We start from the raw sequence: 15,590 nt of genomic DNA on the forward strand, positions 1-15,590 counted from the left end.
TACCCGCACTGACCGTCATGCATTTACTTCCAGTCCCGTCCTCCAAGAGCCTAGCAACACCGCATGCAGTCGGTGGGCAATAAACGCCCCTCGAGTCAAACTGTTGTTGAGTGCCCGCCCCCCAGCGGACTGTAAGATGCCCGAGACCACGTCTGTCTTGTTCACCGCGGCATCCCGGACGCCTGACACGTGGTAGGTGTTCCACAGACACTTGGCAGATGAATGCCCACGGCCTTAGCATTTAGCACATAGTAGGCGCTCCGCAAAGAGTTGGTAAATGAGCATGGCCTTAGTGTCCACACATAGTAGGTGCTTAACAAATAGCTGGTGAAGAAATGAATGAATCTCAAGCGGGAGCCAAAGCTGCCTGATGGATGACATTTCCAGATCATTAACAAGATAGATGGAGAAGGGGGGGGGGAAGGGGAGGGGGGGCGATGAAGGAGCCTTGGTTCCTACGGAAGGTCCTAGAGAGGACCTACAGCGTCAGGGTTACTTGGAGGGGAGCACTCAGCTTTGGAAAGAGACGCTGGGTCTTTGTGAGCCAGGAGAGGGGGGAGGTGGGGCTGGCGGGAGGAAGCCAGGTCAGCCAGGGCGCAGCCAACTGGCTGTGCCAGGGACACTGTGCCCCGGGCAGGGCCCTGCCCCGCCCCGCCTGCCCCTGACCTTGCCTCATCCGACAATAGAGCATCCATTGTAAGGGGGTAATTGGGTTCCGGCACATCCCCTCCCTGGAAGCAAAGGGAAACACAATTTGCTTTCTATTTGTTACTGCGGCCAAGACTCCACTCCCTCCTCTGCCCAGCCCCCCTCCCCATCCTGGCCCTGCTGAGCCGCTGTGACATTCCTTGGCCGGATTCGAGCTGCGGGCCCAGGCTGCATAACCTGGGAGAATCTGCGTGACCGAAACCTAAAAACAGCGTAAAGGGCCTTGCGGCCCGGGGTTCACATCCTCTCCTATGGGAGCCATAAATATGGCCCTAACTGGAGTCTCTCCGCCCACATCCGGGCTCCTCTGCAGCTGTGTGGCCTTGGACCAGTCTGTCACCCTCTCTGGGCCTCAGTTTCCTCACCTGTAAAACAGGGATGACAACAGATGAGAAAGGCTGTAGGCGGCTCAGGATTGTTCATCCAGGCAGGGTTCTGGGCACGGACGCCATTCGAGTCATTGTTTGGGGAGTTAGAGCCTCCTGGTCTCAGCTGACTCTGCAGAGTTGGGTGTCTCGGCCCCAGACCACTTTGAAGTGGGGAAGAAAAGGGGCACATACTCAGGGGGGCCTTCTCATGAGCCCCAGGGCTGTGCCTACCCTGCCCACTCACATCCAGCGGACCCACTGAAGGTCTGGTGTGTGCCCGTCTTGTGTTGATGGGGGAGAAGCAGGGAGGTAAGGGAAGAGACATACAAAGCAGTGGAAGGCTTGGGCTCTGCCTGTGAGGGGCTGACAACCACCTGAGTTGTGTTAGAAGACAAACGGGCTCTGGGGATGTGTCCCTGAGCCCCCAAGTGGTGGAGGAGTTGAGGCAATGCAGCAGGCATGGAGGGCTTCCTGGAGGAGGTGAGGTAGGTGTGCCTCCTTCCTCTGCTGGGGATCTTGGGTGATGTATTCACCTCTCTGGGCCTTGTGACCTCATCTTTTGGAGACTTCAAGAAAACAACAGCCCCAGCCAGCCAGGCCTGTAATGGAGAGGATTAGGGCCATTCACAGAGAAACCAAAACATCTTGAACTTGGCTTTTGTTGGAGTGAGACCTTGGCCTGGGTGTTCAGAGTGACCCTGCCCAAGGCCCTGAAGATCCAGGGAAAAGACAGACCTGCACCGAGGCTCCAGTTCCAAAAGCCGTTGGACACCCAGGCAAGTCAATTAATCTCTGAGACTTGGTTTCCCCATCTATAAAACGGGACACCATGAACTCCAGCGTGACTGTGTGTGCTTAAGCCAACAGCGACTTGGCACGCAGTAGCTGCTCAATAAACCGTAGCAACTACTCCTGATTTCTAGAGCCGAGATGGTCTGAAAAGCTCACGGGGACCGGCCAGGCAGCAGAACCCAGGACTTACCCGTGGGGGCTCTTTGAGACCCCCACCCCCCCTTTCGGCAAACGAACTTGGACGCAGCGGTAGGGCCCAGCATTGGTTCTTCCGGGGCGTCAGGGGCACACGATCAGGTCCATTCTAATCTCATGACTCACTCCCACCATGGATGGGTGCCTGGTCTTATTTCACAGCTTTGTGTCTGTCTTTCTCTTTGTACCTTTTTTTTTTTTTTTTTTTTGGTACTTTTAAATTTCCTGTTCCATAATATAACGGACACTCCTGACTCTCCTCCCCCCATTCCGGAACATGAATACGACTCATGGAGGTACACGTGCGTCCCCCCACCCCCCAGAAGGGAGCACGATTCCTTGATTTACTGCATATTTATACTGTCCTCACTCTGGGCCGGGAACACGAACCTGAATGGGTATTCATCATTCCCCTGCGTTTCTACATGCAGGTGTGTGTGTGTGTGTGTGTGTGTGTGTGTGTGCCTAACGTGGTTCTCACACGCGTGTGCTCAGAAACACTGGGAAGCCTGTGGGAACAGATTCCAGGCCCCACCCCCCGGAGGGCCCGGGAATCTGCATTTCTGACACGCTACCCCAGAGGATGCTGCTGCTTTGGGACCACACTTTGCGAACCATTGCCCTAAATACCGCCGCAGCACCCGAGCTGTGATTGTTTTCAAATTCCTATCAAGGGTGTGGTGTCCCTTGTGGCCTTCCGTGACCAGATTTTCTCATCCTGCCCCAGTGATTCTCAAGCAGGGGCGATTTCACCTCCCGGGGGGAACACTGGGCAATGTCTGGAGACGGTTTTGATGGTCACCAGTCGCGGGGGGGCGATGTGCTCCTGGCACCTGGTGGGTGAGAGCCAGGGGTGCTGATGAACATCCTGCAGGACAGCCTCCCCGCACCAGGGAACAAGTGTGAACCTGTCCCAGGAGAAACGGAAGCATATGTCCGCGCAAAACTCCGTACGCAAATATTCACAGTATAGCGCTATTCGCAAAAGCCAAAAAATGGAAACAACCCCAGGGGCGCCTGGGTGGCTCCCTTGGTTGAGCATCCAGCTTTGGCTCAGGTCGTGATCTCGCGGTCCGTGAGTTCGAGCCCCGCGTCGGGCTCTGTGCTGACGGCTCGGAGCCTGGAGCCTGCTTCTGATTCTGTGTCTCCCTCTCTCTCTCTCTGCCCCTCCCCGACTCCCCTCCTCTGTCTCCCTCTCTCTCTTGAAAAACATGAAAAAAGAAAAAAAAAAGCGGGAACAACCCAAACGCCCATCGACCGACGAGCACCTAAACAGACTGTGGTCTCTCCATGCGGGTGGAAAACGGTGCGAGAGGGCTCGGCGCTCTGGGGGTTTCCTTTCAGGGTTCTGAAAATGTTCCACAAGTGATGGCAGGGCTCTGTGAAGAGAGTAAAACTCATCGAACTGTACGCTCTAGAAGGGTGAATTGTATCACATGCGAATTACGTCTCAGTAAAGCTATTATTGGAAAAGGACAATGGGGAAAAAATAATAGAGTCAAAGTTTGCAAACTCCGCCCTACGCTCTGCCCTCGAGCGAGACGACGCGTGTTCATTTCCACTGCTGTGTAATATTCCTCTGTGTGAACGAGCCACGATTTGCTTACCCGTTTTCTTTCCAGTGAGCGGAACGGCTGGCTCCAGATGTTGCTACGGTGAACAGGGCTGCGACGCACCTCCTTGTACGCGTGGCCTGGGGCGCGCGCGCGAGTGTCACTTTGGCGTGTCCCTGAGAGAAGAGCGAGCCGCTGAGTCGCGCGGAACAGCAAGATTCGCCGTTGCGAGAAGATGCCAGTGTTACATCGAGCTTCTTCTGTTTGCTCCAGGGCCCGGGGCTGAGTCCCCACCGGTCCTCTCGCCGAACTGTACCTGCAACCGTGTCGTGGGGCCCATTTCAGAGACGAGGACACTGAGGCTCAGAGAGGTGAATTAACCGGCCTGGCCTAAAAGCGTTGGGTGATTCACGGCCTCTTCCCGCCCAGCCTGGGGCGGGGAGATGACAGGGGATGATAACTTGTTCAGAAAACAGCCGTTACTTGTGGAGCCTCCGAGAGGCTCCCCGGGGGGCAGCCTGCTGAACTTTCTAGAACTCCTGGCAAACCTACATCACACGTCACGGCCACCAGGCGCCCGGAATCCTCCCCCGCCCCGGTCTCTCCCTGCTGCCCTACACCCAAGCCCCAAGCGGTACTTGCACCCCGAGCGGGGCCGGAAGGTGCGCGAATGGTGTGCGGGGGAGGGGTGCGAACCGCAGGCTCCGTTCCAAATCCCACCGTTATCATGGACGTGCTGTGCGACCAGGGGCCGGTGACTTGGCATCTCGGAGCAGATCTCCTCCCTCAGTGAAACAGGATCATCCGATTTTTATTTCCTTCCAATCAACATACAGCCCATTCCAAGCCCTCATTCTTCCAAGATGATAGCAAATTCCGTCTCCGCTGCAAGACTCGGGCTCCTCCACGCTGGGTGACATCAGACACCGAACGGCTGAGAGGTCCCTCTGGCCGCCGCACCCCACCGAGGACCCTGAGACGCTTGGGATCCAGGAGCACGCGGCCCCGTCCGGTGTGAAACTCTTCAGCATCCATGTTGCACGGGAGGAAGGGGCTTGTCTACACTGGGCCCGCTTTGCTTAGGGCACCCCCTCCCCGGCGCATGATGCAGCTTCTAGATCCTGTCGCCTTCCTGGGGCAGCCCCGCGGAATGAGGTCGCAAGGACTGCCTCCCTCCTGCCGACCCCAGCCCCCCGCGTGTGGAAATCTCTCTCCCGCTCTCGCTCCCCCCTCCAGAAGCAGCTCAGGACGCCGCCTGTCCCGCTGTGAGAAAACTTCCACGGGGCCATCGCCGCTGAGCCGGGGCACCCCTCCCTGCCCCCCTTGTTCCACGGTGGAGTGGGGGGTGGGTAGAGGGTTAAGGGGTTAATGCACGCAGGGCGGACGGCTCAGGAGGCCTGGCACACGGCGAATCCCCAGTAAATGGCAGTGACCCGTGGGGACGGCAGCACGGAGCACTGAGGAGCCCGCCTCTGACCTTCTCCAGGGCCCGCGATCGCTTCCTAATTGCAGCGAGTAATTACTGAGCGCTCATTGTGCACCAGGCACCGCCCCAGATTCTGAGGGTACAGTCAGAAGTCAAGGCCTGGTCCCAGCCCCCTCTGGGCCAGAGTTGGGTCCCTGGAGAGTGGCCACCCCAGGGGCCCTTTGCCTGTGAGCCCGACCCGCTTTAAAATTTAGCAGTAGACACAGGGAGGGAGACTGCTGTTCACTAAAGCCTGTAGCAGAAGGAGTGAGGGGGCCGAGTGGGGGAGGGGGGATTAGAGGCAGAAATCAGCGTCTCCAGGAGGGAGAAAAAAAGTCCCGACTTCTAGGATGGCTCCCTGATCAACAGTAACGCCTCTGGCTTTCCTGCTTACAGTCACACAGTAGGATTTTTCTGTCCTCCCAGCCCCGCCCCCAGAAGTGAGGCGAGGCCCCGTGACTGGCCCCGGACCAAGGAGACAGGAGCGGAAGTGAGTTCAGTTGCTCCCGAGAAGACACTGTAAGAACCGGGGCACAATTCGCCCGGTGCCCAGGAACAATGCACGTCGTAGACGGGATGCTCGCTCCGTCAGCCTGGGCCCCCCGGGTGAGGAAACGCGGAGCCCAGAGCCGACCCCCGGAACACACGCAGCAGCAGGGAGAACTGAGTTGTGGCTGTGTCAAAAGCCGCGAGAGTGGAAGGGGTGGGGGGGGGGGGGCGCTTGTTACTACAACCTAACTGAGCTGGTGCCGACCAGCACGTGCCCATTTCACAGATGTGGAAACCGAGAGCCTGCCCAGAGTCAAACGTGGAGGCACGGCCAGGACTCACAGCCTGGTCTGCCCATCGCTTGCGACCTTTCTGGAGACGAGGTGGCTCCAGCCTGAACAAAGCCAGCCACACCCCTCCCTGCTAACCCCTTCAATTAAAGCCGATTTCAAGGTCTCCCGGTTTCTAAATGAACAGCCCTGATCGTGTTCGTTAAAGGCCCTGCCTGCTCGGGCTGTGCATTTTATCAGAAGCCGCCAACAAGATAAATGGCCCTGTAACTTATTGTTCCACTGCAAAGCACCTCACAGCGAGTGGCGGTACAGATGCCAGGAATAAATCACATCTGATCTTCCGAGAGCCGGGCAGAGCTCCCGCGAGGACGTCAGAGGCAGGGGGAGGCCTGGAGCAGCTGTGGACCCGGGGGTGCAGGGGGCGGTCTTCACTGAGGACCACAGACCTGCTGGGGGGGGGGGTCTTGGTCGGGACCCCAGATGTCTGGGGTGAGCGTCGCTTTCTTCTCTGATCAGCGTCTCCTTCCTCTCCTTAAGGGTGAACAGCACCCATTTTTTCTTTGGGAAAAAAACCCCCCTCCTGGGCTCTCAGGCCATATGGTTCAGGTCAGGCCATCCCTTCCCCCAGCAACAGAGGGTGAACACATGATCCGGCCTGGCCAGTTGGAGCCCCGCACCCCGGCCCGGCCATGAGCGGTTCCGGGTGGGTATACGTACCACGTGATGGGGCTTATCAGGTCTCTACTTCTGTTGAAACCCTAAGACAAGAGTAGTCGTTTTTTTCAAAATGTTTATCTATTTTGAGAGAGGGAGAGAGAGAGAGAGAAACAGCGCGAGCGGGGGAGGGGCAGAGAGCGAGAGGGAGAGAGAGAATCCCAAGCAGGCTCCACACTGTCAGCGCAGAGCCCAGTGCGGGGCTCGAACTCATGACCCGTGAGATCATGACCTGAGCCGAAATCAAGAGTCGGACGCTTACCCGACTGGCCACCCAGGCGCCCCAAGAGAAGTTCTTCTAAACCAACGTTGCTTGCAGAAGGGATGTCCTTTTCATTGTGGTATCTCCAGCTCCCAATACAATTATACACTCATAGTAGGTGCTCAATAAAAACGTGCTGAAGGAATGAATAAGCCAGCTGGAGTCAAGGCAGCCGGGTTCTTGTCCGGGCTTAGACACGTGAACTGTAATGTTGAGAAGCTCTTCTCCCCACTCTGGGCCTCAGCGTCCTTGTCTACAGAATGAGGTTAATAACAGCACTTAGCAATAGCAGGTTTCGTCAGCCAGCTATCGTCACCAGTATGCTGCATAACAAGCGGCCCCTCAACTCAGTGGCTTCAGACAACAATCACGCGGGGCACCTGGGTGGCTCAGTTGGTAGAGCGTGTGGCTCTTGTCTTGGGGTTCGAGCCCCACGTGGGGGGGTAGAGATTACTTTAAAATACAATTGTAAAATAAACCATCACGCATTATCAGTTACACCCCTGCCCGGGGCTGATCCAGGCCCGGCTTGGCTGGCCCACCTGTCTCTCAACCCCCGTGGATCAGTGTTTGTCCCGCACGATGGCAAAGGTGCAGAAAAGGACAAGGTCCCTTGAGGGCCAGGCACAGCATCAGGGACACCTCATTCGTCCGGCCAAAGCAGGTCAGAGCAGGGGACTTACGCTCTTGTGGGGAATGGAGAAGAGCGGAGGCCAGCCGTGCGCCCTCCACGCGGGCGCGACGCGTTTCCTTGCTGCGCGCCTGCCTTTTCCCCTAGAACGGAACCTCCCGGGGTGCGCGGCCCTTTATCTGCTCTGCTCACTGCGGAAGCTCCAGCACCTGGAACAGGCCTGGGACAGAGTAGATGCTCAGCAAATACTTGTGCAAAGACTGAGCTCCCCGCACCGTCGTGAGGACAAACCCAGGTCAGGGACGCAAACGACGTGTCGAGAATTACAAGATCCCTCCGAGAGTCCGTCCCGATCCTGTACCCCATACCCTGGCCCGGAATCCGCTCCCCCTACTCGGGGATGGTCCCAGCTCAGGCCCCTGATAAACAACAGAGCCAACTGCGGGTGGGGGTGTCACACCTGGGGACCTGCCTCCTGACCTCGGCCAGTCTGTGCTCAGTTGTGTCTCTCGCTCTCGTCCGGCCTGGGGATCCTGGGGAGGCCCCACCGTGGCGGCTCAAACCCATCCCCCTGGATCAGGAAGTTCAGGTTCGGCTGAGACCTGCTGAGGTCACAGGTCTCTCTGGGCTGAGGAGGAAGTGTCCCGAAGGGCCCCAGGACAGAGGGACAGCCTACCACGCTTGGCTGCGTGCTCGTCCGAGGGTCCCCGAGGCCACAGTGCTGCCCTGTGTGGTCTCCCCGGAGCGCTCTCTCCTATCTCTTGAAAACGGCAAAGTCGCAGAGCCCCCGGCCCCCTCCCTGTCTGCTCTTCCCCGAGGAAGCCTCCCCACGCCCCCCCACGTCCATCTGGCCCTCAGCACAGCCCTCCCTCCTGGTGGCCCGGCCTCCCCCACGGCCGCCCAGCACGCAGGAAACCTCTCCCGTCTGCCCCCGCGCTCAGCACAAAAACCTTCCCCCTCTCCGGGCCCAGCCGAAAGCACCAAATGTTCCTCTATTATGCAAGCTCATTTCTCTCTTCCTGCCGGGCCGAAATTGCAATCTGCACAGGGGAGGAGGAGGCCTGGCTGGGGAGGCCTCTGAATCAGGAAGCTGAACATCTGTGAAGGCAGGAAACCTCCCTCCTGCCCTGCCCACGGCCACACCGTCACCAGCCCTCACCCTTCCCGCAGCCCGGCCGGGCCGGCCACCAAACTCCAACCCAGCCCGTCCCTCGGGCTTCCCCGGGGCAGAAAAACTCAGGGTGTGTTCCGATAGAGCTTAAAGGCAGGTCAGCTACAACACATGCCCCCTCCCCACCCCCCACCCCGCCCCGGGGTCAGGGGAGAGGGGGGAGAGGTGTCACACGCATGATCATCAGACAAGAACTTTGCCTAAAACAACACGTGGGTTTTATCTGCTGAGCGCGGGCTCTGTGCCAGGCACCGCTCTCATACTCCCTTCTCCCTTCATGGATCCATGCTATTCTTATCCCCATTTCACAGAGGAGAACCCTGAGGCTCAGCGCAGGCAACTCACGTGCAAAAACACAACTACGAATCAGCAGAGCTGGGATCCAAACCAGGCCCCGGGACCCTGGAGCTTGCCCAGTTGACGCCTGTCAAATGTGTGATCACGGTTCTTGCCTCAGAGGCTTTCCCCGCCAGGCGACAACGTACTACCTCTTGTCCAGCAGTCCTGCTTCTGGGCGTATACCCAGAAGGGTCGGGGCAGGATCTTGAAGAGGTATCTGTACGCTCTATGTTCGTGGCAGCGCGATTCGCGGTAGCTAAAACACGGGAGCCGTCCAAGTGCCCAGCTGCGGACGGATGGATAAGCAAAACGTGGTCTAGCCACACGATGGAGTATTATTCAGCCTTGAAAAAGGAGACCTGTTGAAAAAAAAAGGAAAGAAAAGAAAAGAAAAGGAGACCGGAGACCTGTTTCTGACCCCTGCTCCCCCATGGACGAGCCTGGAGGACACGATGCTGAGTGAACGAAGCCAGCCGCCGAAGGACAGATACGGCCTGACCGCACTTACACGAGGCGCCCAGAGGAGCCACGTTAGAGACAGAAAGTAGGATGGTGGCCGCCAGGGGCCGGGGAGGGGACCGGGGAGTCAGTGCTTCTCGGGGACAGAAGGTGGGTTTGACAGCTGAGAGTTCCGGAGACTCGTGTGACAATGATGCGAACGTACCGAACGCCGCGAGACCGTTCGCACACCGTGAGAGGTGTGCAGCCGGCTGGATGTCGTAAGAACTTGACTCAGTCTGTGCCAGATTGCCCTGAAGGTCCCAATTCCACACCCCGACCCGTCTCCGTGCCCTTCACGGGCCCCGAGGCTGGTTCCAGCCAATGAGAGTAGGGGTGTGTTCCTGCCTGCCCTCCCACCCCTCTGCTGTCACCGCGGCTCTCGCCCCGGGCAAGCTGGCTGGAGGAGAGACCAGGGGACACAGAGCCCCTCCAGCAGCCACCGGCCGGCCACCCCAGGTACGTGCATATGCCCAGTCGAGACAGGAGACCTCCACCCTCGCCCAGCCTCAACTGCCGGCCCGCAGACTCACGGCTCGAATACAGCTTCCTGGTTGAGGTCACTGATATTTGGGGCCACTTGTTACGCGGCGTTATTCTGCCAGTAGGTAACTCATACGGACTCACATGAAAGGCCTCCAACCATCCAACTGTTCCAGCACATACCTATCGTTAAACACCTACTCTCTGTATCCAGGAACAGAGCTGCCTTCGCGGCACCCGCAGTTGAGAAGGCGGGGGAGACAGACTCAGACCCAAGTACTCATGTTGGTATGATCGGGGGAAGGGCTGAAGCCTAGAGACCGCAGGGAAAGCACATGTCCCAGGTTGGGAAGTCAGGGAAGGCTTCCTGGAGGAGGAGGCGATGAAACAGAGGCCTGGAGAAGTGAGAGACAGCCAGGCTAGGGGTTGTGCGTAGGCAGGAGCGGGGAGGGGAGCCCCAGGCGGAAGGAAAGGGTGAAGGCCTGGGCTGGCGGGGGGACAGAGCCGGGCTGCTCAGACGGTAGGCAAGGACGTTGGGAAGCCTGTGTTGAAATCCTCAGGGGGGCGAGACTGTCCCGAGGGCCCACGGGGAGTTCAGCCTCATGCTGCAGGACCGGCTGTGCACTTGGGAAAGATCCCTCGGGGCAGCCGTGGAGGCCGACTGCAGTTAGAGGTCCCCTTGGCAAAGTGTGGCCGGCTGCCTTGGCCGCCCCTTGCCGCCCCGGGCCCCCTCGTGGGCAGCGATGGGGAGACGGAGGCCGCCCCGGGGTAGGCCTCTGCGTCATGGAGCCCACTCCCCAGGGACCGGAGTGGTGGCAGGAAGGAGGATCCCCGCCAAATGTCCATCCTCTGCCTACCCAATGAGCAGGCCACCGCCAGCAGCAGGAGACGCCCCTGCCCAATCGGGAGCCAGGTCCGCGCCCCGTGAGTTTGCGGATTCGGGGCAGCGGCTGGGGACAGCCAGCCAGCACCCTCCCGCCAGCCGCACCCGGCCAGGCAGCCGGCACCTCTGTCCCCAGCCAGCCTCCCCACCCCCCCCACCACCACCACCGGCAAGACCCTACATCCATCAGCCGGGACCGTCCCCTGGCATCCATCACTCCGGAAAAGAGAAATCAAGACATTGCCATATCGTTGTCCCGGGATTAATGTCCCTGCTGTGAAAACAAACGTCGCGTCTTCCCGCCAACATTTATTTTTGATAAATGCTGTGACTTTGCCTTGACATTTCGGAAGCAGCGGGAGACCATTACCCGGTGACAATGTTCTATTCCACTGACATTATCTCTTAATTATAATATGCAAGTAATGCTGAAAAAAATGGCCCATAAATAGCTCGTTGGGAGTTGCCGCATTCTGCCCTGTCGGGAAATGCTGAAGGATTTCATTCAGGGCTTGCAAATGAGGGAGACAGATGGATATCTTGGGGCCCCGTATGTGTCCTGCCTCTTCAATGACAAAGCTCAAAGCTCGCAGGGTGGCAGGACGTGGCAGGGAGGTGAGGACTCCGGGGCAGGCAGCCAGGCTTCCTGCCGACCCGAGCCGCCTCCCCCCGCCCCCTCCCCCAAATCAGGGGGCCTCCACCCCCCCCACACACCCAGTGACACCCACTAACTCCAGTCTTGCAAAAACGGTGTGTGGTTAGCACAGAGGAGACAGGCAGTGATCCCCTCCCCCCCCCCCCCGAAATTAATTCCCTTCGGGGCAGGGAGGTCGAGGGAAGGGCGTCTGGAGGAAACCCCCCCTTGCAGCTCCTCTGGGGCCTCGAGAACAGAGGAAACATTTGAACAGAGTTCCTGGGGAACGGGGTTCCGGGAGGGGTTCCGGGGGCTCTGGAACGGGTTCCGGGAGGGGTTCCGGGGGCTCTGGAACGGGCGGAGAAAGAGACAGCAGACACCGACGGAAAGGGCTTTCGGAGACTCGAGGGGCAACCACAAGTGGGGCTCACGCGATGGGCATTTCTGGGGACACTTTGGGGCGAGACGGGCCACGTTGAGTCACATCTTGAAAAGCCTCCTCGCTCCAAACACAGTCAAAACTCAGTCAAACAGTCGAAACTCAAAAACAGTCAAAGCTCAGACTCAAACCGATGGTTCCCAAGCAGGGGTGATTTCGCCCCCAGGGGACGCCCGGCTCGGTGTGGTAGTGGCACACGATCCATAGTTTCTAGATGGGTGGAGGAAAGGGGGGGCGGGTAAGTACAAAACCAGACCCTGTATCTGCAGCTGAGAAGGAGAAAAATCTTCCCATCCATCCTTTGGGGCAGTTACTAGAATTCTCTTTATTTTACAGGGGAGGAAACCCAGGGCTGGCGGGCAGGGGACATGCCCAGTCACAGCCGCAGTTAGGGAGACGGGGTGCAGGGCAGAGGGCGGCCTGCGCTCAGATCCTGGCCGTATCACTAGCCAGCTGGTCAGCTTGGGGGAGCAACTCAACCTCTCTGGGCCTTTTTCCGCCTCTGCTGTAAAATGGGCTCTTAAACCCACTCCACGGGGCGGCCTGTGGACCGGCCGCGGGGGCCCCCGAACATGGAGCGAGACGTGGAATCCGGGACCAGCGGTTGGAGAGGTTTGAATCAAGGGAACTATTGGCAGAGAGGCGGGCAGGGCCGGGCAGGGGCAGTGGGAGCCGGGAGGGCCCTGGAGGCTGTAGGGCCCTCCCTCCTCCCACCACCTCTCACCGCCACCAGTGCCGCCCATGGTCTGAACCCGGCCGGTAGCCCAAGGAGGGGCCGCCACCCGGTCGCCCTCCAGGACAAGGGCAAAGTGGAGAGGGACGGGGTGGGACCGGACGACGACTGAAGAATGCCCAGCACAGCAGGAAAGGCAGACCTGAAGCCCCACGGGCTCCAAGTGCACCCTGAGCCCTCACGGGCTGTGTGACCCGGGGCCAGCGGCTCGCCCTCTCTGAGCCTCACTTTCTCATCGCGTTGCCGGGACCGAATGACTTCGCGGAGAGAGGCACCTACACTAGGCCAGGGCGGGGACCTGTCGGAGCCACACGGCCCCGCGTCACCGTGTTCGTTTCCTGTCGCTGCCGCCGCCAGCGAGCACACGGTCAGCGGCTTCGAGCGGCCGCCCTTTGTTCTCTTACGGTTCCGGAGGCCAGACGTCAAAATCAGGACGTCGGCAGGACTGCTCTCCTTCGGGAGGCTCTGGGGGGGGGGGGGGGGGGGGAGTCGGGTCCTTGTTGCAGTTTCTCGAGATGCCCACACCCCTTGGCTCCCGTGCGTCCCGGCATCCTCTGCTTCCGTCCTCTCGGGCCTCCGTCTCAGACTCAGACCCTCCGGCCTCCCTCTTGGAAGGACCCTCGTGACCACAGAGGGCCACCCGCATGACCTGGGTTGAGCTACTTGCTTCACGATGCTTCCCTGAGCCGTGTCTTCGAAGCCGCTTTGCCACGTGAGGTCACACGTTCTCAGGGTCTGCGGGTCAGGTCCTCACCGCCCCCCCCCCCAGGCTTCGGCGGGGGGAGGGGAACGCAGTCGTCACCGTCACGATTTCCGTCTCCCCCTCTCCGTGCGGTCTGCGCCCCGCCGCTCCTCCAGATACAGCGCTGGGACTCGAGGGGTAACGTTCGAGCGGCAGCAGGAAGGAAACGAGGGGCTGCTGGGCCGTGGGACAGTCCGGGGTGGTCCACACACTGCTGATGTGTTTGCCGTGGCCAGGACAGCCCTCTGCCAGCTTCTGGAAGTCTGTTCCCAAGAGGTCGGGCTCGGCGCAGGGTCGCGGGCTCCAATGCCACGAGGGCATGGCAGCATTTCGGCAGCGAGGGCGGCCCGGCGGTGACACAGAATATTCGTCCTTTCTCAAAGCAGCAGTCACCCAGGGCACCGCGGACAGGCAGGCGCGAGGCCCCTGGGTGCCCGGATCTTCTGATTTTGCAAAGGTAGCCGAAGCGCAGGTTTTGTACGAACTCCCTCGAGTTTGAAATTTTGGCCGCTAGTTTAGTTTTTGTTTCCCCCCTGCACACGGTGTAAGCCAAAGTCAACATGTCTGTGGGCCACTGGCTTGCACCCCCTGGTCTGGTCCAAGGCCATCCCTTCCCCCCGGGACACGACCTGGAGTTACCCTAGAACTTGCACTGCCCTGGGGTCACGGCCAGAGACAACAAGCCACGGCAGGTCCCTGCCAATGGGCCCCCAGGGGACACGCACCTGAAGCTCGATGACCCTCCGCCTCCCGCTGACCCCGCTCTTTGCTTCCGGAGCCCTGTGTCGCATCAGTGCCACAGAACTGCCCTAGACCAGCTGGCCACTGGCTAGATAGGTCATATCCACGAGCCTCGAGGGCTTCTCCTGTACAATGGGGATAAGGATAGTTTCCGTCACGGGCCATGGTGAGCGTGGGACGAGGGGACGCAGGTAGGGTTAGTTTAGCGGGGCCGGGCACACAGTAGGTTCTCAGCCAACAGGGTGAAGATAATCAAACCCAGAAAGCACAAAGCTTGCCTTGGCCGGAAGTCACCTTGAGAAGGGAAGGGAGCCCGGGACGGCACTGTGTGCTTCTTCCTCTGGTTCCCAAGTGCGTCACGAGAGATCAGCACAGGGGACGCACACAGGATTTGGGGGAGAAGAGCTGCGTTGGAATCCCGGCTCCCGCGCTACCTGGCCCTGCAGCTTGGAGCGGCTCACTCAACCTCTCTGAGCTTCAACTTCCTCATCTGTGAAATGCAGGGAATTCTTCCTCCTAGGAGGAATGTGTAGGGACTCACAGACATAAGGTACTCGCAAAAAGGCAGGTGAAAAACGTTGGTGGCCTTTCAGAAATGCCCGAGACCCCCCCTTTTCAGCGCAGTCTCTGATTTAGGTGCACATGTGCTCCCCAGGCAAAGTCAATACTGGCCTCTGCCCAAGGCCTGGCGCCATTACTGACGTCACCGCGGGCCGCCCGGGGTGACCTGGCCTGAAACGGTCACGATCTGCCTGCTGCCTCCTTCGGAGGGAGGGGCTCCCCCAGTCCCTGTCTGCCTGCCACCAATGGTATCTCCAGACCTGCTTTCCATCCCCCCGTGGGCCCAGAACAAAGCGAATGGCCCCATATTCCTCGCGCGCCCAGCCGAGGGAGGAGACAACGCCACGTCAGTAGCACGGGAGCCCAGGGGGTCAGGAATCTGGGTCTGCTTTGCTCGCTACTCTGTCCCCCGTGCCTCGAACAGGACCCGGCAAGACGTGAGCACTCGACAAATATTTGTTGACTTAAGAGAGAAAACTCTACCAGTTTCCGCCTGGTCACTGTGTGCCAGGTGCCGTGTTAAGTCCCTCCGATCCGTGCTTTCGTTGAACCCCCCACGACATTCCCGGAGGCGGGTCGTGACAGTCGAGATGGTCTAGGTTACGGATGCCGCGGTAACAGTCCCCCGGATCTTCGCAGCTTCCGACAACCGAGGTTTATTTTGTGCTCATTCTACACAAGTCAGCTCGGGGCTGTGTCCTGGGGAAGTCCTCATCCTGGGACCCACGCTGATGGAAGCGTCCGCATCTCAGACGCCGCCCGCCGTCGGGGCAGAGGGAAGAGGAGTTCTGAAGGTTGTCACAGCAGCAGTTAAATGCCACAGTCCACAGAGTGTTACAGATAACCGTCCGCTCTCGTGAGAATCTCACGACCCCATCCAACCACGAGGCTGCCAC

The 15,590-nt window shown here is 59.4% G+C and overlaps 1 long non-coding RNA gene across 1 annotated transcript; it reads right to left on the reverse strand.

Moving 5' to 3' along the window:
- Positions 1 to 3,227: 3,227 nt before the first annotated feature.
- Positions 3,228 to 4,841, reverse strand: LOC121010416 (uncharacterized). Its single transcript, XR_005781144.1, has 2 exons — positions 3,671 to 4,841; positions 3,228 to 3,442 (listed from the first exon to the last, which is right to left on the reverse strand). It is a non-coding gene; the product is annotated as an uncharacterized LOC121010416 (long non-coding RNA).
- Between the last annotated feature and the right edge of the window lie 10,749 nt (positions 4,842 to 15,590).

The sequence above is a fragment of the Herpailurus yagouaroundi genome, unplaced genomic scaffold, assembly GCF_014898765.1.
Source record: "Herpailurus yagouaroundi ecotype Mexico unplaced genomic scaffold, PumYag 191, whole genome shotgun sequence".
Taxonomy (NCBI): Eukaryota; Metazoa; Chordata; class Mammalia; order Carnivora; family Felidae; genus Herpailurus; species Herpailurus yagouaroundi.